General features: G+C 42.8%; 1 protein-coding gene across 2 annotated transcripts in view; it reads left to right on the top strand.

The window, feature by feature from the left end:
- Positions 1-2,860: 2,860 nt before the first annotated feature.
- LOC149122784 (uncharacterized) overlaps positions 2,861-23,194 on the top strand; it is a 77,027-nt gene continuing 56,693 nt past the window's right edge. For both annotated transcript variants that reach the window (XR_016219854.1, XR_016219853.1), the window contains exons 1-4: positions 2,861-4,166; positions 8,698-11,467; positions 13,700-13,834; positions 15,123-15,278. The gene's annotated coding sequence lies outside the window, so the exon portion shown is untranslated. The remainder of the gene's footprint in view (positions 4,167-8,697; positions 11,468-13,699; positions 13,835-15,122; positions 15,279-23,194) is intronic.

Here is a 23,194-nt window from a genome sequence, read left to right as displayed (position 1 = left end):
ACTGATCGTTACTCTCATTTTCACACGAAATGTGCACTAGTAATGCCCCAGGGAATGCTGATAAATTGGTGTTTGGGAAGCAATATGGAAGTAGATCTCAAGAACGTGAGATTCAAAAGGAAGATTGAGCTAAGGGATCAGAAGGTTGTTTCTCAGGTCCATGATTTATCCTCCAAGAAAGTAGAATTAGCAGACAGCAAGTATCCCCATCTGTTACAGAACAACCCTTCCATGTTGTCTGTTGGCAAGGGTTTTTCAAGAGGGGATTTTCCATGAGCTTTCTGAAGTTCACATGCATGGATTAAAAAAAAAATGCACCTGCAAGTTGCCCCAAATGATGACCTGATTGGGAACAACCAAGAGAGTCAAGATACAAGTTTGAATCAAAACGTCATCACCAACAGCAATACATCAACTTCCAAAAGAATCAATTTAAGAAAAAGACTTAATTTAAGCACAAGTCGTATTCCAAAACTGATTATCAAAAAGGCGAATTGCTCAGGAATGAGACTAGAAGCATGCAATATATTTCAAAATGTGAAAAAAAATGCACCAAAGTAAATATGTAAATGTCATTATACACAGACTTCATGGGGTACTCTTGTATTTCTAATTGTTTTAATCTTTATTGGAACATAAGCTCTCTGAGAAGGCAGAACATTTTATTTTGTTCAACAGGGTGTTAGAAGTGCCTAGCACATAGTATGTGCTCATAAACATCTGTCAGCTTCATTGAAACACAGAATTCGCCCCAGGCCTAGCGTTAAACACAGTTAATTAGATGGTTCTATACTGAAAAACAGTGCGGTCCTAGGTGCAGAAAGAAATTTGTTTGGATTTTCTAACCCTGTGTAACAAGTCACCCGAAACGTTGTGGTTTAAATGGTACTTATTAATTTCCCACTATTGGGGGGATAGCTGGGAGGTTCTTACTTGGAGTCCCTTGTGTGTATAGTCTGGCGGTTGCTGGGCTGATGGTTCCTTCGTCATGAGGCTGTAGAAAGTTGGGAGAAGGTAACCATTTCTTCCTCCAGGTGGTGTCCCTACTTGGCTCACTTCTGCTTCCTCACCACATGGGCAGTAGGTGTGATTTCTTACACTGTAGCTGGATCCCCATAGAGCCAGTATTAGGAGAGGCCCAGGTGGCAGCTGTCTTGCTGCCTTAGAAGCCTTAGTATCATTTATGCATGTTCCAGGAAGGAAAGAATTCATTTACTCACAGGATAATAAACTCATGATGTTAGAGGCAAAGTGACCTTCTGAACAGAATGCCATGGAAAATATGGAGCACATAGTACTGACCGGTAATTAGGATTAAGAACGGTGTGTCTGGTTAGATTGCCCTGGGCAAGTCCTGACTTCACCATACACTAGTTCTCTTAGGCACATCTTGGCCATTTCAGGTTCAATTTCTCATCCATAATAATGGATAAGTCCTTTCAAATTGCATTGTTAGGTTCTTCTGCCATTAGGCATGTTCTGGTGGGAAATTTTGAGACTCTTTGTAAAAGCAACATGGAAGCTGATATAATCAAACTAAGTAATTGTATTTGGAATATTGTTATTTCTAGTCATTTTGGCCACTAATTTGCTCTTTAAAAGTGGAATGAACCAGTGATTGGTTGGTTTAAGTTTTAGGAATGTAGGGAGATGATCCTTCTTGTCTGGCCTTGGCTGCATGCATTATGGTGCAAAAAGGCTGAAAAATCATCCCATCACTGATTTACTTGAAGTTTACTATTAGATAACTTTATTACAGATCAGTCCCTCCTGGTGTTTAGACCTCTGTTCTTTAATGCTAGAAATGTACTCGTCAGTGACCCTGAAGAAAATTCTACTTTGCAGTGAATTCTGCTACCACTCCAGATTCATCCTGTTAGCCATCTGATGCAATGTTGAATGGGTTTTCTGAATCAATGCCGATTTCTTGGAAGCCAAACCATGTAAAGACTTTCAAAGTTAGAACCTGTACCTGCTGTTCTTATGAAGCCAGGTTCCATTGGTTGGCTTCAAGGATATGCGAAAGTGAAGAATTTGGAGATTGTTTTTGGGACCATTTCCTAATCTTATGCTGAAGCATCAGTTCTGTTTGTACTAAGGTTATTTCAGGTAGTAATAGATCTGCCTTCTCTTCACTTAACTTGATCTTAGACAGCAAGGCATTCTGATTGTGGAGTGTTACTTTGTTTTTCTTATTATCTCTACATTCTTCTGTAATAATGGAGTGTCAGAGGAGGCTCACCGAAATAAAAACCAAAGGACTGTTTTCACTTTCTAATACTACCATGTAAATCGTCTGTTCACATAACCATCAGTATTCCACCTTCTTCTTGGCATATTATGAGGGAAACATGAAAGGTTTTAAAAAATCCTGAGAGCATTCAAGTACAAGTCATTCTTAACAATGGAAAGGAGATAGATACTGTTGTTTTCCAGCTTTGAAGAAGTTAAGAGTTCCAAAATGTTTAAGTTGTGCTGGGGATATTATAGGAGATGTACATAGACTTTTCTGCGCCTGGTCATGAATATTTTTCAGATCAAGGATGTGATTTCTATTCCTCTTGCCTCATTCTTATAAATGTTGTAGTTGTTTTCAGTCTTTCTCAGTGAATGTTGTTATTCCCAACTCCCCATACGTTCCACCCAGTATCCATGTTGACCCACATTTTTTGCCTTTAAAGAGAGTTACCATCAAGGAGGATGAGCAGAGCAGAGTAATTGTTGTGGCCAGATTCATGAGTAGTGGTAGGAATCTAAATGATAATTGTGTACACACAGGCCACCATGGGTGTTTTGTGAATAGTATTTTCAATGTGGAATCAAGAGCATTACACTCTTTTGATAGAATACAACCAAAGTACTATGGTACAGTTGTCTCTATTCACATGTGGGAACTTACTCAAAGAAGTGGTAGAAAAATCTGACTGCAGGGCCTTAGTGTAGGCTTTGAAAGTAACCTTTACAGTCATTTCATTTCAGTGTTGCTGATGGGAAAAGTACTTGTGAGACTATGCAGCATTTAGAATCAGTATTTTATAAAACTTGGTAATTCAAATTTCTAGACAAAGACGTGATGCTGGAGTCATTCCAAGTATTATATTGTTGTCCGTTCATGGAGACGTTCATGGAATCAGGAGCCTGAAAAGAGTGATTGTGGGGAGCAACTCGGACTAGACTAAGTTACTGGAATTAAAACTTATTCTATGCATCTGCTCTCCCACAATATGGCGCTGGGAGAGGAGTAAACAGCTTCTGCGCAGCTGCCTCCAGTTCGACCAATAAACTGCAGGAGCTGCTCCTGATTGGAGGAGAGCAGCATGCTCGGCGTGTGGGTAGCCGAGTTGGGATCGGTGGAAGAGGACTATAAAAGAGGAGAGAGACAGCACAGTGGTGTGGGTTGGTTGGAAAGTGCGTTGGAGAGTTTGCGGGGAAGTTCGTTGCTTCGTTCTTTCTCATTTCTCTCTACTCATTCTTGCTTTGGGAGTTCGCTGTTTGCTTATTCTTACTTTACTATAGAAAAGACTTGTAAAAGGGGAACAACAAGCATCCGGTCCGGTGTGGCTCCTCTGCAGAGGAGCAGCAAGTGATGGTCTCTCTAAGATCCTTCAGTGGGGCAACCAAACCTTGTTTCACTATGGAAACAATTGTGAAGGACAGCTTCTGATTCCCCAAATTTCATGTCATGAACTCTGCGAAGTGATAACATTCCCAGTTCTGAGTAAAAGGCCTATGGAAGTGTTACCGATTTGAGAAAGCTGACAATCTGTTTTGCAGTTGAGATTAAGAATGGACTCTGTGTATGTCAGATGTTTCATACTTTGTTTTTAAAAACAGAATATAGTTCATGTGTTTGCAGGAGTAGATAGCACGCAAGGATTCAAACTTGATAACATGCGTTAGATGTTTTTGTAAAACCTGCTTTGGTTTTAGATGTTTTTGTAAAATCTGCTTTGGTTTTCAGTCATTTAGTGTATTTCACTGCCTTTTCACTCCTGTAAATTAACTATTCAACTGCTAGGCAGTCTTTATAATTTTATGTTTGACATAATTATCATCTGTTCTGCTTTATAGTAAGATTGTACTCCACCCAAATAAGAAGCAATCAAAGGAATTAAAGCAAATAGCAGTCAAATTCACATAAGTGAATGCTAGAGGCTCAAGGATTTGTAAGTATTGATTTGGCAACATCTAAGTTGCTGCTGGCACAAAACTTCTATTTATTTGTATTATTTGAAGGATATAATGTAAATCTTTGTTAATGAAAAACTCAGGAAGGAAGTGATTAAATAGAACTAAATACTTCCTTAACATACAGAATGCTTACTTGCTGATCGGTATCGGGAAATACTGAAACTGGCTATCGTAAAACATTTGGTCTCAGGGAACCAGGTCTTGTAGGTCCATTTTATTAAAGATTTGTTTGTTTGAAAGGCAGAGTTGACAGGGAGATCTTCCATCTGCTATTTCACTCCCCAAATGGCCACAATGGAAAGGTCAGGCCAAAGGCAGAAGCCTGGAACTGCATTCGGGTCTCCCAAAGTGGTGGATGTACCCAAGCACTTAGGCCCTCATCAACTGCCTTCACAGGCAGATTAGCAGGGAGCTGGAATGAAGTGGAGCATTGGGACTCGAACCTGTGCTCACATGGGGTGCTGGCATTGTGGGCTGCAGCTTAACCCATCAAGCCTTAGTGCCAGCTCCTATCAGGTCCATTTCTAAAGCAATGGAGATCTTTTGGGAAAATCACTTCGGTCCGACCTGCTTGGTAAAGTAATCACAACAGAGTTCTTTCCTCTGTTGCTTCACTGCTTGACTGCCTGCAACTGCTGGGGCTGGGCCAGGCCAAAGCTAGGAGCCGGGAACTCAATCCAAGCCTCCCACATTGGTGGAAAGGAACCAGATAACTGAGTCAACTTGATCTACTGCCTCCCTGTGTGTATTAGCAGGAAATTGAATCAAAAGTGGTGCTTGGTCATGTATGGAATTTGGATTTCAATCCAGAGTTTGGTTCCCAACTGCATCACTTACTCTCATATGTCATTAAAAATGTTGTAATCTGTGTATGCCTTCATTCTCCCTCTGTTTTCTCCATTGCAGCCTTACATTCTAGTCATCTGCCAGACCCTCATCCCCCCAGTTTTCCACCATTGCACTACCATCCCTCCTACTCTATATTAGCTTCAACCTGCTTGAGGGCCTACATACTTGCCTCCCACTCCGTCCTCTCTATATATCCTCCCATTCCTTCTGGCCCACCACATTGGACTCACTTTCCTCCCCGCCTTCATACGAGCCTCATCATCCCAGTTGGTCCTGCACACCATCCTCACCCTCTTGTGAAGGCCAGCCTCACTCTACCTCTGGTCCACAAAAACAACCACACCTCATCCTCATGTTCTACCTCCGTTGCGTTTCCCTTGTTTCCCTGCTACAACTGCACCCTTCTTCTAGACTTCCACATCCGTTTCATCCTTACAGTTTTCTACCATATCCTCAACCTGTCTGTGGTACTCTACACCAGCCTCGACCTCTTTGTGGGGCCTACATCCTGGCCTCCACCCTTTGTAATTCACACTGGGTTCAGTTTCCTTCTGGCTGCCATACTAGAATCACTTTCCTTCTGACCCTCCAGCTAACCCTCACTCTCTTGGCCCTGAACACCAGCCTCACCCTCCCTCTGGTCCTCAGTACCAGCCTCACCTTCCCCCTGGTCCTCCATGCCACTCCAATCTTACTCTCCTTCTGTTGGTCCACTGTAGCCTCACTCTTCTAGCCCTTCACATGGGTTTCATCCACCAAATCTGCCATAACTTCACCTTTCCTGTGGTGCTCTACCCCAGCTTCATCTTCCTTGTGGGCCTCCATCCTGGCTTTGCACTGCTTGTGTGCCACTGTGACTTCCAACTTCCTTCTCATCCTCAGTGCCACCCTCTCCCTCCTTCTCAGCAATGCCACCCTCACCCTCCTCATTCTCTGTGCCAGCCTCGCATTCTTTCTATTCCTTGACACTGTCCTCACCTTCCTTTTGTGGCTCATCCCTGGAATAACCCTTCTGGTGATCCACCACCTAAGGATCACTTTCTCTCTGGTCTTCTGTCCAGTTTCTACCCTCTCTATAGTCATCCACCTAAGCCTAGCCTTCACTGTGGTTCTCAACATAAGCCTTTCCTGTGGACCTCCATGATAGCCTCACATCCCTCCTAGTCCTCCACACCAGTCTTACTGTCCTCTGTTTCTCCACTGCAGTCTTACCCTCCTTTGAGTCCTCCACTTGTGCCTCACCTGCCAACTCTTCTATCATGGCCTCACCTTCCCTGCTGTGCACTACACCAGACTCAACCACCTTGTAGGCTTCCGTGCTGGCCTCCCTCTCCTTGGCCTCCATATTGCCCTCACTTTACATCTGTTCCACCTCAGACATACTTTCCTTCAGACTCTGCAGCCCAGCCTTGGCCTCAGCCTCACCAGCAGATGGAAGAACCAGTGATGGAATCTCTGTCTCTCTCTCTCTCTCTCCCTTTCTCTCCCTCTCCCTCTCCCCCCAACCCCTCTTTCCAAAGAAATCATTTAAAAAAAAGAGAGAGATTGGATTCAGGAGCTGCAGGCAAGGATTAAACTCTGGTATTCAGGATGCTTGTTTCCCAACCACTGGACTATATGCCTGCTCCATTTTGTAACATTTTCAATGTTTGTTTAGTAGCTTCCCTTGAGTTTGCAACATGCATTTACAGCTAATCTCAGTCTATTTTCAAATATTCTGCTTCCTGGATACTGTGAGTGCCTCATAATAACAAAATATTCCCCATCTCCTCCCATTCCTTCAGCCCTCATGCACATTTTCTTTTCAGTGATAGAAAAATATATACACATGTAATATGTAAATATGAATATTATGTATGCCATTTTTGTGTATGTATTGTATTAATATGTATTAAAATAATATATAATGTGTTGCTATCATTATTTTCAGCAATCCCATTAGTAAATTAAGAATAAAAAAAGTAAAATTTATATTTTACTGCTATTTTTTTTTTCTCATGTTCTTCCTTTTTATGTAGATCCAAGTTTCTGACCTATATGATTTTCTTCCTCTCCAGAAAACTGTTGGCATTTCTTGCAAGATAGTCTTCTGGCAACAAAATGTACAATTTTTGCCTGCCAAACATTTATTTCTTCTTCACTTTAGAAAGACAAGTTTCAGGATACCAAATTTCAGTTTGGTAGTTTTTCTCTCCATGCTTAAAATAGTTTTCTCCACTCAGTTTTTCCTTGTGTGGTTTCTGAGGAGAAGTCAGATGTGTTTGCTCCCCCATGGATTGTTTATTCTGCACAAGCTGCCTTCAGGACTTGTTTACGGGATACTGCTGTATATAGTGAATATCAACAAGCCTTTGGAGAAGTTGTTTTGATTTTTTTTTAAGGAAGTATGGGAGGAGATATGGATCATTTTTTTAAAAACTGAGGACAAACAGACCTGTTTAAACTACATACTTCTAAGTAATGAAACTAAGAATGGATGTTGGTGAGCTACATCATGCATGAGATTTAAAATAGCACTCTTAATTAAAAACACAATTTTCAAGAGCATCGGTTAACAGAGAGCATTGAATTTGCCTCCACGCTTTTTCATTGTACTGCAAAGTAAGCATTTTGGGCAAGGACCACATGTCAGATTTATCTTTGAATCTCTCTTGCCTGCTAAAGGTAGTGACATGATAGGCCTGAATATGTGCTTAAATGACTCAATGAAGGAATGCAGTCATGCATTAAATTCAAATCAAACCTCATGGTGTTTGATGTCAGAATTGTGTAACTAAATGTTAGGTTCTAAAATGTCAACATGGTATTTCACTTGGAGAAAACGTAGATTAATGGCTCTGATTTTGAAACTACTTCCTTCTTTCTCAAAAAGTGCAGTAAACCTTGGGTGACAGTCACGAAGCCTCTTCCTACTGCAGCTAAGTAACATAGACCCCCTATGCCTCATTTGTAGCACTGATTTTAGGTTGTCTTGACAAATTACCAAGAGTTTTGCCATACCATTCTTGTTCTTTCTGGTTTGTCTGGTCTATATTGATATCTGTCACAGATTTCCAATCACTACTGTAAAACATTTAGTTCACTTACTTTATACAGAACAGTTCCAGACTCTCATTTGGAGTTTTACCCTGTGTATACAGTTTGAAATAGAATGAAAACCATTGGCATAGAGTCCCTTTTAAAGGTTTACCTGTTGTGGAAGCATTTGAAAGAAAACATATTAAGGGCAAAGGTAAATATTTACTTAAATTATTAAAACATCTTGAGATTTTTTTTGCTATGGCCCTGATGTCATAAAATTATATTTAAGCTAGTGTGATAACTTTGAAACCATAGATACAGAAGTTAGTATGCATTGAGAGGTACATAATGTATATACTGTTAGCTTGCTTGAATTAAAGGTAGCCATTGTATATTTTAAATTACTTTAATGTTGAAATTTGTATGTAGTTTAGAAAATGGAAGGTATGGTCTGTTGAGAGTTGGCTTTAATCCTCAAGTAGGTTGGTTTATACTCAATTTCAGGGAGACGACACACATATGCCTAGTAGGATAACTCAAACAGTAGGCTTTGTAAGGCAAAAAGCCTATGAATATCATGGAGAATAAGAATTTCAGGCTTTGTTTTTAATATTTATTAATTTATTTATTTGAAAGGCAGAGTTACAGAGAGGCAGAGGCAAAGAAAGAGAGAAGTCTTCCATCTGCTGGTTCACTCTCCAAATGGCCACAACAGCTGGAACTGCATCTGTCTGGAGCCAGGAGCTTCCCTCAGGTCTCTCAGGTTGGTGTAGGGGCCCAAGGACTTGGTCCATCCTCTTCTGCTTTCCCAGGCCATAGCAGAGAGCTGGATCGAAGTGAAGCAACCAGGACTCAAACCAGCACCCATATGGGATGCTGGCACTGCAGATGGTGGCCCTACCAACTATGCCACATTGCTGGCCCCAGAATTTCCAATTTAACGTTTTTTCCTACTTGCATTTCCATCGAAGAAGGGGTTGATGATGAGATGTTAGGAATCTATTATTACATGAAGGCATGAGGAATCTATTACAGCCCTCCTGCAGTACTCCCTCTTTCCAGCTTATGCAGACTGAATTTACAAATGGTTTTGGTGCTTCTATCAAACAGTAAATGATTTTTCCAATGTAAGCCATATTTATTCCTATTTTACTCAATGTTAGCATTAAGACTTAATGCTAACTAGCATTTTTAAAAAATTTAGTTAAAATTACATTTGCATATGAAAGTGGAGACAAACTTACTAATTTATTCTACTTCTAAATATACGTAAAATTTTCTTGAGGAAATAGGATGGCAGTCAAGTTAGAGAGGGCTAGTTCTTGAAAAGGAAGTTGTCATATGTAATCATTTAGGAGCGGCCATCTGGAGGCATGGATGCTCTTCACTCTTCACAATTATTTAATTATGTTCTGGGTGGCATTTCATTGCTTGGTGTCCTTTGTGGATATATTATACTTTGTACATCCAGTTGCTGAATCACAGTCATAGGCCGATTCCATATTTCAGCTGTTGTGAGTAGCACTTCCATAAACATGGAATGGAGATATCCTTTTGATGCACTGATGTCTTGTCTTTTGGACGTATACCCAGTAATGGAATTGCGGGATTTTGCTCAGTTCTGTTTTGTTAGAGAGACTCCCATACTATTTTCCATAATGGTTGTGCTAATTTGCCTTCCCACAAAACACTAAAAAAATTTCACCAGTCTTGAAATCCATGCCACCCTTTGTTATTTTTTGTTTTCTTCATGATAGTTATTCTACCTGGAGTGAGATGATAATCTTATTCTGGTTTTAACTTGCATTTTTGTGTTGATTAATGATGTGGAGAATTTCTTCATGTAACTACTGGACATGTGCATGTCTTCTTTTGAGATGAGTATGTTAAGTTCTTCAGCCTAGTTTAAAAATTGGTGGTTTTGTTTGTTTTTTTGTTGTTGTTGCTGTTGTTTTTTGGTTTTTTTTTTAGCCCTGGGTTTTTTGAGTAATTATATAGTCTGGATATTAACTCCTTTTAGAAAACCTGAGAAGTACTGTGTGGCATTGTATTGGGGACAGGTTTTGTTATTTACTTTTTGACATAGAAGCACAGGCTAGACTGGCCTGAGTCGTTGGCTCGGGGCTTCTCCCACACCAGGAATCTGAAGCAGTGTCAGTGGCCGTGGGCTTAGCAGGTTGGAGCTGGATGGACCTGATGCAAGGTGGTGGGCACTACTGGCACAGCACCCCGGCTGGCTGCATGGGGGAAGAGGCCCAGGCCCTGCTGCCCACGTGTGACTCTTGGGGGCTCGGCTGCCATGCCACTTTGTCCTGGGAGGCCCTGCTACATGCTGCTGCATTCTGGGAGCTGGGAGCCCAACAATGCCCTGCAGGTCTAAGGAGCCTGCCCTGGTCCCTGCACTGGCTGCAACCACTGGAGAATGAAACACCCCCGGGTAATAGCACCTGTGGCTTGGACAAGGAGCTCAGTGACCTCCTGGACTTCAGCATGATGTTCCTGCTGCCTGTGGCCAGTGGAAAGGGCTGGCCTGTCTCCTTGGCCAGCACACAGCTCAGAGGAACAGGTTCGGAGGACGGGCCCGGCTCAGGATCCTGGGATGCTGGCGACCAGAACACCTCCTCGTTTGACCCCGGCCAGAGCTACAGTGAAGGACCCACTTCAGTGAGTCCCACGGCAGCCTTTCTTGGTTCACATTCCTGGGACCTGGACCTGGACTTGGAGGCAAGGGAGGCCAGTGGGGCGGGTATCCCACCTTCTGGAGAGACACAGCTTTTGGTGGCTTGACTCAGGTCAGGTTCCTGACGGGCACGCTGGCCCTGCGCAGCCCTGGGCCATTGTCTTTCTCAGACATCAAGGGTAGCACCCAGTACAATGCCTCCTAACCTGGCAACCCTTGGGGCAGAGCCTCAGGTGGCCACTGGGCCCACAGATCAAGAATGTCCAGAAGATTCTACTTGTTCTTCCTTCCTCATCGTACCCTCCCACCTCCACCCCAGCTTAAGTGACGACTAAGGCAGGGATGCCTGTGTCTACCCATCTGCCAAGACTCCCTGTAGCACCTGCTCTGCAGCCTTCTACTGGCCAGCCTGCACCCTTCCTTGGAGCTCCAGAGCCCCTCAGACCAGGATGGTTTCAGGCCCATGCTGGATGGGAGCTCATCCGCCTGCCCCTCTGGATGGGCAGTGGTGATGGGTTTTGAGGCCACAGTGCATTTGGTAGCATGTGCTAGGAGCATATGGACTACTAGCCGCATGGAGCCGAGGTCAACAGTGGCCTCCCAGCCATGTCCACCTTCTCAGCACCCCCATAGCTGTGTACGGTGGCATCTCCAGCAACACACCACCCCTCCCATCAGTGGGGCAGGCAGCCTCATCGGCTCCCAAGAGACCATGGCCACCAGCAGGTATGATCTCTTATGTTTGTTTATTTATGTGTGTGTGTGTGTGTGTGTGTGTGTGTATGTGTGTGTGAGGGATTGGTTCTTCTGTCTTAAAAACTATTCAAAAGAGAAAGAAGAGAAACAGGCATGTGCCAGTTCAAACAAGAACAGATCCCATAGATGGATCAATGCCAGTATTCCTACAGCTCCTGCAACATGACCAGGCTGAAGCTGGGAACCAAGGCTTTGAAGCACAATTCAGGTCTCTCAAGTGGGCAACTGTGAGATAACTACTGGAGCCAGCATCAGCTGTCTCACTGGAACCATGTTTGTAGGAAGCTGGAATCCCAGGATGAAACCCAGAATTAAACCCAGGCACTCTCTTATTGGACCTACATGGGCCTCTTCCTAGCCTCTTTTTTTTTTTTAACTTTTATTTAATGAATATAAATTTCCGAAGTACGGCTTATGGATTACAATGGCTTCCCCCCCATAACGTCCCTCCCACCCACAACCCTCCCCTTTCCCACTCCCTCTCCCCTTCCATTCACATGAGGATTCATTTTCGATTCTCTTTATATACAGAAGATCAGTTTAGTGTACATTAAGTAAAGATTTCAACAGTTTGCACCCCCATAGAAACACAAAGTGAAATATACTGTTTGAGTACTCGTTATAGCATTAAGTCTCAATGTACAGCACATTAAGGACAGAGATCCTACATGAGGAGTAAGTGCACAGTGACTCCTGTTGTTGACTTTACAAATTGACACTCCTGTTTATGGCATCAGTAATCTCCCTATGCACCAGTCATGAGTTTCCAAGGACCTTGTCTAAGCAAGATAAGAGTCGGAGAACTCAAGGGGCTTCCATAGCCTTGGAAACTCATGACTGGTGCATAGGGAGATTACTGATTCCTAGCCTCTTTGGCTAACCGCTGCAAAGAGGATGGTTCCCCTCCTATTTCTCCCCTTAGTGAATGCCTATAAGGTATTTGTTCCTTACGTTTTCATCCTGTAGTTACTAACTCAATAATGTGCCAAGGACTTTACTGCTGTAGTCTATCATTCTAATAATTTTCAAGGTTTCTTTCATAAAAAAGGTTAAAAAGTAGAAAAAAGAAATCAGTTAAGGTTTTAAAAATAATTTAATAAAAAAGAAAAGTACTCCACTGAACATTTGGCCAAATATATGATTCCAAGGTGAATGTGGATGCCTTTCTTGTCCTAATGAAATTGAAACAGTTGGGGCTGTCCTTTTTTTTTTTTTTTTTTGTACAACTTAGATTTGAGAGGCTGATGCCTATGTCCTCAAAGTATTATATTTCAGTTGTCAAATGTAGGCACGCAAAGATTTCAGAAAATGATAACCTCGGAGAGTAGTAAATATGTGTGTCCCTGACAGCAGTTTCGTTTAGTGGTGTTTTAATGAGTGGAAACCATACATGGAAATTGATTGTAGGGAATAACTTATGATTTCCTTGCTTTTAGTAACATACGTATAAAATAATGAAGATTTGATCTATGGTAGCAACTCTACAATCATATATGTGGGCCTGACCTCTTTGATTGAAGCAGCTGCTGCATAGAGATGCAAGCACCTTCATTGAAGCATTGAAGTTAAAAGTCATGTTAGCATTCTTGTCTGCCACGTCTTAAATATATATCATTTTTTAAAAAGGAAGTATTTATTTGAAAGGCAGTTACAGAGAGGCAGAGCAGAGAGAGGGAGGTCTTCCATCTGCTGGTTCACTCCCTAGATGGCCACAGAATCTGTGCTGATCTGAAGCTAGGAGCTTCTGCAGGGTCTCCCATATGGGTGCAAGGGCCCAAGGACCCGGGCCATCTTCGACTGACTTCACAGGCCATAGCAGCTGGATTGGAAGTGGAGGAGCTGGGACTTGAACTTGTGCCCTTATGGGATGCCAGCACTGTAGGTGGTGGCTTTACCTGCTATGCCACAGCGCCAGCCCCTAAATATGAATCTTTCTAATTTAAGTATGTTAAGTTTCAGTAAACTATTATTTGATAATTCTGAGAGAAATACAGTGGTTTTTGTACTTGAGTCCTTTCTTTTGACATTTTAAGTATTGTGACCCTGAATGAATTGTGTTGTTGAATACCAGCTATGTCCTAGTAAAGATAGACAATGAATATGCAAGTTGAGGGCTGCTATTAATATACTTGTTACTCACTATGTTGCCAATTCATCTTGTAATCGGTGTTCTTTTTCATGTGTTTTTGTCTGTCACTACAGCTAAAGAAGTAAATAAGTCATGGCACGCTTAACAAAAAGACAACAGGCAGATACAGAAGCTATCCAGCATCTTTGGGCATCCATTGAGATCATAAGGAACCAGAAGCAAATCACCAACATTGACTGCATTACAAGGTAAGTAAAGCAAAAATACCCTGTAATATTTCATGTAAAGCTCTCCAAAATGCCTGTCTTTTCTGGTAGCCTACACGTGTTAGAGCTGAAGTCACTTTTTTGTCTTGTAGAAATACACTGTTGTTCAGAAAACAAACACAGCAACATACATAAGTAACCTGTATTTATTCATTTTAAATAAAAATATTATAAGTACTACTTATAATTGCTTATTAGCTATCAAGAATTTTTTATTTTTATTCACTTTTTATAAAAATACTATAAGGACTATTTATAATTGCTTGTTAGCTATCAAGAATTTTTTTTAACTTTTATTTATTTAAATATAAATTTCCAAAGTACAGCTTATGGATTACAATGGCTTCCCCCCCCTCATAACTTCCCTCCCACCCGCAGCCCCTCCCATCTCCCGCTCCCTCTCCCAGATTCCATTCACATCAAGATTCATTTTCAATTATCTTTATATACAGAAGATCAATTTAGTATATATTAAGTAAAGATTTCATCAGTTTGCACCCACACAGAGCATAAAGTGTAAAATACTTTTTGAGTACTAGTTAAGCTATCAAGAATTTTTAACACTTGGCAACTTTATTTGCAGAGTGTTAAAGAAAAGTGATAGTAATACATGTCTTTGAATATTTCTGATTAAAGAAGTATTTACTCGGTCTTACTTTGTTAGGGGTTGCTTGTTGAATTTTAGCAAATATCAACATTAACATATTTTAATGATCTTTTTTTGTTTTTGTTTTTTTTTATCTGTAAATGGGGTGAGCTGAGTTATATATAGTTTTTATACATTATATATATAGTTATATATATTTTAGGTTTATTTATTTGAAAGAGTTAGAGGGAGAGACAGAGATCTTTCATCTGCCAGTTCATTCCCCAAGTGACCCCAGTGGCCAGGGCTGGGCCAGGCCGAAGCCAAGAGCCAGAAGGTTCTTCTGTGTCTCCCACGTTGGTTGCAGGGGCCCCAGCACTTAGGCCTCCCTCTGCTGCTTTCCCCGGCCATCAGCAGGGAGCTGAATTGGCACGGGAGTCGATGGGAGCCAGCACACATATGGGATATCGGCATTGAAGGCAGCAGCTTAAACTGCTATGACAAAAGGCTGGCCCCATATACTTTTAGATTTCTCAAGTCTTCCTTTAATTCCTGGAATTAAACTTGGTATAGAATTCTGATATTTGAACATATTAATGTATTAGTATTTATTAATTTATATTTAATAGTAGACCATATTTTAGTACTCCTGTGGAAAACTTTTTCTATTTTTTTCTTTTTTAGTTACTATTCCAGTTTACTGCCCAAATGCTGGCAATGGCTGCCAGCGTTGGGGTAGCATGGGGCGTCGTGGGAGAGCAGGGATGCCCAGTTCGTCTGTGGGCAGCCGAGGAGAAGGATGCAGTGGTGGTAGCGGGGACTCTGGGGAAGTGTCTGCAGGTATGTACCGTCAGTGACGTTGGGGCTCCCTGGTCCCCCACTCCGCTTGGTGAGTGAGACTTCCACTTCCCTGCCCGCTGGACCCGCGGCTCAGGTGTCCCTCCCACGGCCAGGTCTACTCACTGTTTGTTGACGCCCTGTAAGGAGAGTGGGGTCTGCCCAACAGTCCTGAGTTCTCGGCTGCTCAGAGGGCCTTTGGCGAAGCACTGGCCTGCTAAGAAAGTTAGAGAACACCTGGGCTGGCCGCGGCCTCAGGCAGGTCAGCGTGGGAGTGGCGTCCCATGCGCCGTAGGAGTCAGCGTCGGTGCCTGTGGGGCGTCTGCCTGCATGAGGCTTTGGCGTTGGTAGTATCAGCAGAACCAGCGGGGAAGTGCAGTTCAGTGGCCGGCCACGGAGAGAAGGATCCGGCGGCAACAACTTGGGAAGTGTTGGGCGGTCGGCCAGGAAGAGCAGGTGTGTACTGGTGGCAGTGGTGACACGTTGGACAGCAATGGCTAAGCAGGCAGTGGTGGCGGTGAAGAAGCGTCGGGCGGGGAAGCAGAAGACTTCGGTGGTGGCTGCCTGTCTGGCAGCAGTGGGGAACCAAGGGGCGGCAGGGGCCGCAGGTCTGTTTCCTCCGGCAGGGGCTTCAGTGTCGGTAGCAGAGGCCTCGGAGGCGTCAGCGTCAGCCTTGCATGGGGTGTCGTGTGCAGGGAAGCACAGTTCCGCGGCGGGCAGCGGAGAGGAAGGACGGGGCAGCAGTGGCGACTGCATATCTGTGGCCGTCTGCGAGGCAGCACAGATCTGCATCCATGACAGCAACGAGTAGCAGCACAGTGGCAGTGAGGTGGGCAGTGGGGAAGCATCCGGCGTCCTGGGTGGGGAAGCGTGCCTCGGTGTTGGTGTTGGTGAGGATTGCGGCATTCTGGGCGGGCAGGGGAGCAGAAGTCTTCAGCGGCGGGAACCAGGCCGTGGCGGCAGCTTTCTCAGTTCCGTGTTGGCCGGCAGAGGTGGCAGCCTCAGTGTCCAGGTGGGTAGCGATGTGGGTGTGGGCGTCAGTGTCACATGGAGCATCAAGGGCAGGGAAGCGCAGTTCGGCGGTGGGCAGCAGAGAGGAAGGATGAGGCAGCAGTGACTCCGCGAAGCATGGGGTGGTCGGCGACAGGGACACTTTGAGCAGCAGGGGTAAAGTAGGTGGTGGCAGCGACCCGTGGAGTGGTTTTGGTGAAGCGTCGGCGTCATTGGTGGGGAAGCATGGCTCTAAGTCTGCCTCGGTGAAGCGTGGGGCTTCCTAGGCAGGGAGGTGTAAGTCTATGGTGGCGGCAGCAACACAGAGGGCGGCTAGGGTCACCAGGTGGCGGGGGAGCTGGTGAGACGAGGGGCAGCGGCGCTGAAGTGTAGTTCCTCCTGGGCGGCGGCACAGCGGTGCCTTGGAAGTGTGAGGCGTTGCAGGCTGGGAAAGGGGAGTCTGCGTTGGTGGAGCGTGGGGCATTGTGGGCAGGGACGTGCAGTTCGGAGGTGGCGTTGACTGTGGCAGTGTGTTGGGTAGTGCAGAGAAGCAGGCAGCAGTGGAGAGGCAGTGGCGAAGAAGCCTTAGGCCACGGGCAGGGAAGTGTGGGGTGCAGGTCCCCTTGGAGCCGGTGGGCCTCTCGGGTTTTCATGGCCTGCACACAGAGATGCTCCCCTCCCCCTGCCTTTGCATCATGGCGTCCAAGAGGAAAGGGAGGGTGAGGGGTCAATATTCTTTGGGTGCTAGTTGTCCACAGCGTTTCACCTGGGGACAGGCTGCCTGCTAGCAGTGAGTTTCCTGCATCATCTGGGAACCGCCGGCTTCCAGAGTTGGTGATCCTGGTTGTGCTGGGTTGAGAGCGTCCAGGTGTTGGCAGTGCAGATGGAGAGCCAGATGGCGGGTGTGCCAGGACCAGCCTCTCTTGCCTGGAGGTTGTCGTCCACAGCATTTAGCTGGCTTTGTGCTTTGGGTGCTGATGAGACTGTGGCTACAGGTTGTGGCAGGAGTGAACATCCATTTCAGGTTGCAACCCGAGTGTCTGACAGGGCCCTCACTATTCCTGGAGGGTCTGGGAAGCAGCAGCCGGCACACAGATGATGGGCTGCACCCTGGGAGAGTGGCTGGGCACTCCTGTATTCCTGCTGGGACAAAATGTTGTCCGGTGGTATATTTTATGTATTTTAATTATTTATTTTTTGTTGTTTCCAATAAAAACTCTTACTTTGGTTTTAATAAATTAAAAGGAATAATTACCGTGCATTCTAGAATATTTTTAAACTGATGGGATAGGCAGATGTATTTGAAATATTTTTGTCTTAAATTTACAGTGTGGAGGATTTTCCCTGTTGTCACAGAGTTTGAGTTTCTTTAAATTTTTTTTTATGTGACTGATGTGGAGAGAAAATTTAAGATTATCAAGGGTTTTTTTTGTTATTGCTGTTGTCATTTCCTATTTATTTCTGTTGACATGAATTGTTACTAAGCAGACATATATTAATATTAACCAGTGAAAAATGATTGTTTTTTGCCTGTACTCATTATGAAATCAGGACCGGACTTCAGTTAGGCATTACAAATGAAGAGATTGGAGAGGAAAACTTGTCATAATTGTTAGAATATGCTAAATGAAGGGAAAGGAAGATATGCAAAAAAATCCAAGGGAGTTTTCCTTTAGTTTTGAAAGATCACCTAATACTAGCTTTAGGCTTTTTAACAGCCTTTGGGTGTCATTCATCAGTACTAAAAGCTTTCTTGGGGGCACACATTTGGTGTGGGAGTTAAGTCAGTCCTTGGGATGTCTGTGTCTTGTGTTACAGTGCCAGGATTTGAATTCTGGATCCATCTCCAGTTCCAGCTTTTCTGGCAGTGTGTGTTCTGGGAGACATCAGGTGATGGCAAAAGTATCTGGGTCCCTGTCACCTACATGAGAGACTGAGTTCCTTGCTCCTAGCTTCATCCTGACCAAGTCCTAGCTGTTTGCAGGCATTTGAGGTGTGAGGGAGTAGATAGGAGGGCTCTCTTTGCCTTTCAAATCAATAAAGTTAACATTTTTTCAAAAATGTGATATTTATATTGAAAATGTATTTCAGAAGCAGATACTGATACATGCCTGCACACACACACACACACACACAAAATGCAAGAAACAGATATAAAGAGGACTCCCACCTGTTGGTTCACTTCCTAATTCCCACACCTACTGGTCCTGAGACTGGCTGAGTTGAGGAGTTGGGAACTCATTCCATGTTTCCAACAGGGGTGATGGGTGCCCAAATACTTGAGCCATAACCATTTCTTTCCATGTCCACAAAACAGGAAGCTGGAGTCAGGAGCCAGAAACAGGTACTCAGTTTCTTGGGCTATCACAACTGCCTTATAGGTCCACATTAATAGGAAGCTAGAGTCAGGAGCTGGATGTGGATACTTAACCCAAGTACTTGTAGTGTGGAATGAGGTGACTTTAATTGGCATGTTAACCTGTGTTTCAAAGATTTTTTCTTGTGACATCATATGTAGGTTTTTTTTTTTTTTTTTTTTAAATCAGGCCTTAAGGCATTTGGATATAGCTGAAGAGCCCATGAGAGTATTTTAGGCATGGAAAGCCAAGACACTCGGGGGGGGGGGGGAAGAAGACCTAAATGAAAGATCTCTGTGAGTGAGATCCCAGTGGAAAGAACAGGTCTTCAAAGAAGGAGGTACCTTTCTCTGAAGGGAGGAGAGAACCTCCACTTTGACTATGACCTTGTCTAAACAAGGTAAGAGTCGGAGAACTCAAAAGGCTTCCATAGCCTTGGCAACTCATGACTAGAGCCTAGGGAGATTACTGACGCCATAAACAAGAGTGTCACATTGTTAAGTCAACAACAGGAGTCACTGTGTACTTACTTCTCATGTGGGATCTCTCCTTAATGTGTTGTGCAATGTGAAGTAATACTATAACTAGTACTGAAACAGTATTTTTCACTTTGTGTTTCTGTGTGGGTGCAAACTGATGAAATCTTTACTTAATATATACTAAATCAATCTTCTGTATATAAAGATAATTGAAAATGAATCTTGATGTGAATGGAATGGGAGAGGGAGCGGGAGATGGGAGGGGTGCAAGTGGGAGGGAAGTTATGGGAGGGAAGCCATTGTAATCCATAAACTGTACTTTGGAAATTTATATTTACTAAATAAAAAAATAAAAAATTAAAATCTTTTAAAATGAAAAAAAAGATTTTTATTTATTTATTTGACAGGTTAGAGTTACAGACAGTGAGAGAGACAGAGAGAAAAGGCTTCCTTCCATTGGTTCACTCCCCAAATGGCTTCCATTGCTGGAGCTATGCCGATCCGAAGCCAGGAGCCAGGTGCTTCTTCCTGGTCTCCCATGCAGGTGCAGGGGTTCAAGCACTTGGGCCATCCACTGCCATCCACTGCCCTCCCGGGCCACAGCAGAGAGCTGGACTGGAAGAGGGGCAGCCGGGATTAGAACCCGGTGCCCATATGGGATGCTGGTGCCGCAGGCGGAGGATTAACCTAGTGCACCGCCGTCCTGGCCCATTATATGTAGTTTTTTTTTTTTCTCATGTACCATACTGTTCATGGTTAATGTTTCTGTATCTGTTATTTACTTAATGTACCTCATTTTCTTATTCTGTATTGAGTCTTTGCATTTCTTTTTTAGCAAATAGGTGAGCAGTGATGTAGGGAACATCATTTTTCTTTGTATTTTCTTTTAATTTTAATTAGTGTGTCCCAGACTCAGTGTGCTTTGTAGACACAGTTGTAAGAACTTAATGATAGTCCCTTCTGCCCTCCACCTTATTCTCTTGCACTGTTTCCTTCTCCCTTTTCTTTGTCCTTGGTTTAGTTTTTGAGAGAGCCAATTTTCAAATTAAATTACAATAAAAAGGCTTAATACTTTAACAAATAAGTTTAACAAGTAAAAAGCAAAATGATACCAGTTTAGTGAGAATATTAACAATGACTGTAAACAATAATTGAGTAGAAAAATGATCATTTCGCCCTTATGCAGTAAATTTTAAAGTAATTACAGATCATTAAAACTGGTACTGTAAGATTGTTAACTATTGGTTTCACAAAGTTATAAAAGTTTTACAAATCTGTAGTTGCAGTAATGCTGATGCACACACACCTTTCTTTTTTTTTTTTTTCCCTAAATTCATATAAGGGGGAACATGTGGTATTTGTCTTTCTGGGTCCAGATTATTTCACTCAACATGATGACATGATGTGCTCCAGCTGTGTCCATTTTTCTGCAAATAGTAGAATTTCATTCATTTTATGGCTGGGTAAGATTCCATTGTGTATGTATACCACATTTTTTTTTACCCATTCATCTAATGATGGACACCTTGGTGGGTTCCAAATTTTGGCTGTTGTGAACAGTGCTGCTAAAAACATGATGCAGGTATCTCTTGGATAGCTTGTGTTCAAGTATTTTGGTATATACACAGTACTGTGATGTGGAAAATCTATTTCTGGTTTTAAAACACATCTTGGCTGGTGCCGTGGCTCAATAGGCTAATCCTCCACCTAGCGGCGCTGGCACACCGGGTACTAGTCCCGGTCAGGGTGCCGGATTCTGTACCAGTTGCCCCTCTTCCAGGCCAGCTGTCTGCTGTGGCCCGGGAGTGCAGTGGAGGATGGCCCAGGTGCTTGGGCCCTGCACCCCATGGGAGACCAGGAGAAGCACCTGGCTCCTGCCTTCAGATCAGCGCGGTGCACCGGCCGCAGCGCGCCGGCCGTGGCGGCCATTGGAGGGTGAACCAACGGTAAAAGAAGACCTTTCTCTTGTCTCACTGTCCACTCTGCCTGTCAAAACACACACACACACACACACACACACACACACATCTCATCTCCACATTGTTTTCCACAATGGCTAAACTAATTAAGATTTCTCCCAGCAGTGTTTAAGTGTTCTTTTTTCACCATATCCTTGTCAGCATTTGTTACTCTGTGTTTTGGATTTTATCTATTCTGTTATGGGTGAGGAGATATCTCATTGTGGTTTTGATTTCATTTCCTTGAAGTCTAGAGCTGAGCATTTTATTTCATATATTTGTTGGACATTTGCATTTTCAGTCTCCTTTTCAAGAACTGCCTGTAAACCCTTTTTCCTTTCTGAATTGAATTGATGTTGTTTTTGACCTTTTAAGTTGCCGATATATTCAGGATGTTAATCCTTTGTCAGATAGATGCTTTGCAGATATTTTTTTTTGTGTGTGGTCTTTTGGATGTCTGTCCACTGCTGTCATTTCCTTTGCTTCTGAGTTTGATACAGTTGCACTTGCTTAATTTTGCTTTTGTTGCCTGAGCTGTGGGGATCCTGTCCATGAAGGTGTTCCCTATACTGATGTCGTTGAGTGTTTCCCTTACATTTTCTTTTAGAAACTTCAAAATATCAAGGCTTAAATTAGGTCTTTGATCTATGTTTGGTTGATTCTTGTATGTGGTGAGAGATATGGATCTAATTTCATTCTTCTGTGTACATGCATCCAGTTTTGACAGCACCATTTTTGAGGATATTATCATTAACTCCACTGTGTGGTCAGAGCACTTTTGTCGTCAGTTGGCTATACGTATATGTATGTATTTGATCCCCATTATTGATGCATATGAGACTAATGTGTAGATAATGACTTATCTGTCATCTAGCTATAAAGTGTTATGGTTGTTGAATGTGAAATGTGAGAAACTTCTCATTTTCCAGAATCACATATTCATGAGTTTCCCTCTGTTTCTTGAGATACAGAAACTTGTCTTGATCTATTTCAGGGAGCACTTTCACTTTTTTTAATTGTGAAAGCACTGAGGGGAAAGAATAGCTTAGTGCAGAGGGGAAACAGCTTTCCTTTCTGTTATGAAACCCCCACAGGGTAAGGTCCTCTGAATGTGGCTGTATGATGTAAAATCCAGGTGGTAAAGACAGTAGATGGCACATTGCCTGTCTTTGTATTCTTATTTCTACCAAACAGGTTACTGAATATGTTGGGTAGTAAAGAGTGGATAGGAATAAATGCAGCAAATTAACAGGTGCCCACTTTAATATTTTACACAATTTTAAATGAATTTTAACATCATAAATGAAGGAGAATATATACTTAAATTGCATATAATGTTAAAGCTAAAGTAGAAAAATATTTATTGACAGATTCATCACAATTAAACAAAATATCAAATAATAAAATAAAAGAAAACCATTCTTTTTGTGGCATGAAATAGTAACAACAATCTTTAATATCAAACTCATTAAAATGTGAAGACGAGAGGCTCAGCAGCATTGAAGTGGAAGTATCAGAAATGCTGTGTGAGTGTGCCGCTTCTGCTGGTGACAGTGATGATGGTGGATTCATCCCACAGAGAAAGCATAGACATCCTGAAAAGCAGCAGTTGCCTATTAAGGAGGATGGAGAATATTGAGTAAGTCAATAGCAACATTTAACAGTAACTGTGATATTGGTCCGCAAAAGTATTTCTAGTGTAGCAGAATATTCATGATCAACAAATGTTGTACTTCTGCTAAAAATCTTATGTGGTGTTTTGTAATGAGAAAAATACAAGTTAACAAAAAATTGACATCCAATTTTTCAAAACCTATTGACAAGTATTTAGTTTAGAAACTAATAACCAGTTGGAAAATGATTGTGTTTTTGGGCTTTGTTCCCATTGCCTGCGTGCTCCAATATCAGATCCACAGTTGCTGAGGCATGATTGCCCAGCATATTCCTGTATTTCTGGAAACATTTCTGTGTATTGAGAAAGCCTATCAGAATCAAGCCATTATCCTTCACTATCTATATTAGTGATGTAGATGGCTCATTGGTTTTCTTGTTCCATTTTTTTCTTAAAGCCTCTTTTCATCAATTCTTAACACAGCAGATTCCTTAAAATATAATTAAGATTATGTGATTCCTCT

Source organism: Oryctolagus cuniculus, chromosome 13 (assembly GCF_051225735.1).
Source record: "Oryctolagus cuniculus isolate XC-2025 breed Fujian yellow rabbit chromosome 13, ASM5122573v1, whole genome shotgun sequence".
Classification (NCBI taxonomy): Eukaryota; Metazoa; Chordata; class Mammalia; order Lagomorpha; family Leporidae; genus Oryctolagus; species Oryctolagus cuniculus.
Note: the sequence above shows the minus strand (reverse complement) of the source record. Positions and strands in the feature narration are given on the sequence as shown.